A 2,945-nucleotide genomic window follows, 5' to 3' on the forward strand; every position below is an offset into this window, starting at 1 on the left:
AAATAACCTAGATAATTCCAATAAATTCCAACAAGGAGTTGATATACAAGTATTAGACAAGGTATACACAAGGACATGACATAAGGGCATCTTTGTCCCCTCTTGACACAAGATTACACAAGACATACACAAGGAGCACCTGACTACATGACATAAGGGCCTCTTTGTCCCCTCTTGACTACATTCTTTTCCTTTCTCTAGCCACTTCTTCCATTCCCTTCCCTTTACTTTTCTTTCGTTTCCCTTCTCTAGCTAATTCTTTCCTTTCATTTTCTTTTCCTATTGCAATTTCCATTTCTTCTATAATGGCCCTCGTATCAACAACTACCCGACTGTCGCAATATACACCGGTTATTTCCATTCCAGCATTCTGAACGCGATCCTTGTGCAAGTGGGGCAACTTATATTAATTTCCTCCTTTGGCTTTCATAACTTCAAACATAACTGCTTCTAATGTGATAAAGCTTCTGTGCAACTTGTCGGGATCGTAGTTCTCGAATTCCTCTTCCACACCCTGTACCAGTTCCTGGATGTTTGTAGGTGACCTGCAGTCGGTTAGAGACTGGAGAGAGTTATGGAAGCAGAGGTCCAAAAAATTTAACTCAGGGCTATTTGGGGGCTGTTGTAGCAATCGGATGTCAAGATCAGTTTGTTCCACAGGTTCTCGAAAAGCTACATCATTGGGAAGGACATGAGGCTTTGCGTTATCCTATGGGATGAATATTGTCGCTCCCTCATCATCGTCAGGCCACTTATCCTGAATTGCCGGGATAACCTTATTGATTAGATAATCTCTGCACACACAGGCCTGGTTACTTTCACTGATGTCAACACTTTTGTTCCCTTTGTTCTGTTTTGACTTGTCCGCTTCGCCTCAGTCTCTTCGACGAATGCCCAAATGCCGATCTTCCCATCGAATGTTAGCTCCCCCTCATTGTTATATCGAGGCTTGGCAACAACTGTTAGGAACATCACCTTCCCAATGTTGTGAGTGTTTCACATGGTGCGCTTCGGTTCAGGTTCTCCTGGAAGTACATAGTAACTATTCTTCACTCTCGTCATGTCAAACCACTTCTCGTCGATGTGAACCATATTCGTCATTGGTTTTAACATAGCCCGAGAAGTTGAGATCGAATTGTCATCGACCATGGACATACAAAATTTCAATCTCGCAAGCTTGTTCTCTAGCTTGAGGTGAGGCTTCACGGTGCTTGTGATGCGGTTGAGCTCATTCAACTGGAACCTCTTATGTAGGGTCGATCGGGCCACACCTAGAGACCGTGCCAGAGATTGAATTGTTCTTCTTTTATTCAGTGGGATTGTTGAGGTCCTCTCTAGATCTAGCTCCTTTCTCTTTCGGCCGGATCTTCCTGGCTTCTTGCTTGAGACATCTACTTCTTTGCCATCGGCAATTTGCTTTTTAGCCTATTCCCAGATTCTTTCAACAGATCGTACACTTATGTCCAACAGGTTTGAGACTAGTAGCTTGTCATCTAGTTGAACAGACCCATCTCTGAGCTCGATTACCAGCAAGGCAAAGTAAACACCATGCCTCTCCTTATCTGACAATTCTCTTCTCTTCTCTTGAAGTATCCAATTCATAACTTCATCCTCTTCCTCTTGAGCTTCATCCTCTTTCCCTTCATCTTCTTGAGGCATCCAATTCATATCTTCATCGTCTTCCTCTTGAGGCATCAAGTTCAAATCCATAACTACATTCTCTGCCACTTGAGGTTCCTCCTCTTGAGGCATCAAATTCAAATTAATACCTTCATCGTCTTCCTCTTGAGGCATCATGTTCAAATCCATACTCCTGCTAGCAATGACAAAAGATGAGTACATCATGGTACCATAACAAGGATATAGACACAAAAAATGAGTAGAATGACAAGAGGTAGTATACATCCTCCACTGAATTGTTGAGGTAGCTGGAGCGTCTCATGTTACAGTAGGTGGTAGACGGTAGAGGGTACGAATTTTGACGGACCCTCTTCTTGGGTGTTAATTTTTTTTGCATATATATTCAGGACTGCTATCTGGTTTTTCTGTGAATAAAAAAGTGAGGTAGTTTTGTGCAAAAATACATCACGCTAGAGCCTTCCTTCACTGACAAGTAGGGCCATACACATGAATACGCCTGCATATGTGTATTGTGACCGTATCTGCACGCTTAGTCGAGTTAGATGACCACAAAACTGTATTTACAAAGTTTTAGCATCAAACTGAACATGAGGTGCAAGATCTATGACTACCGGTGATATTACCTCCAAAAAGAATCAAATCCCATTGAGAACCTGTGCACCATTGGAATCAACGCCTCTCCATTTTTACCAGTTTAGCCAATCAAACATGGTAAGCAACAATGGTCTTTAAGGGCATCTACAGTAAATCGGACTCACTATCCGTCTGCGGCAGCGTCCGTCGACACAGATACGGGAGTTGGCCACCCAACCGCATGCCCGAAACATACGCACGTATTTCAAATGTGAATTGAACTAACCGGACAAATCTAATGCAAGCCGAAAGATTTTCATGCAAACCGGACTTAACTCATGCAAAGTTCGACATACTACAACTAAAGCAGACCATATTTGACAAGTTCAACTAAAATATAAACAAAACTACATGAGGTACCGGATGGTAACCTTGTATGCATGCCCTCCCTGCCGCCGGGACCTTCATCGACGTCCGCTCTGTCGCCGCCGTCATCAAAGTCTTTGTCGTAGTGGTCAGGACGTCCAAGAGGGACTCCGGATGTTTGACACAGGCAGTTGTTTATATGGCCTGGCGCCCTAGCCGGACGTCCGGGATGGAGTCTGGAACCTCTGGGCTAGCTTGGATGTAATGGCTCTCTAGGCATCCAGACTAGGTGTACAAGTGACGGTCGAATGATCCAGATAGATTCCTGGATGATCCAGGCGATGCCTGGACGATACGGCTTCAAC

General features: G+C 43.9%; 1 pseudogene; it reads right to left on the bottom strand.

The window, feature by feature from the left end:
- Positions 1-783: 783 nt before the first annotated feature.
- On the bottom strand, positions 784-1,809 carry LOC147970870 (uncharacterized; annotated as a pseudogene).
- Between the last annotated feature and the right edge of the window lie 1,136 nt (positions 1,810-2,945).

The sequence above is a fragment of the Triticum urartu genome, chromosome 5A (assembly GCF_056163025.1).
Source record: "Triticum urartu cultivar PI428250 chromosome 5A, HENAU_Tu73, whole genome shotgun sequence".
Taxonomy (NCBI): Eukaryota; Viridiplantae; Streptophyta; class Magnoliopsida; order Poales; family Poaceae; genus Triticum; species Triticum urartu.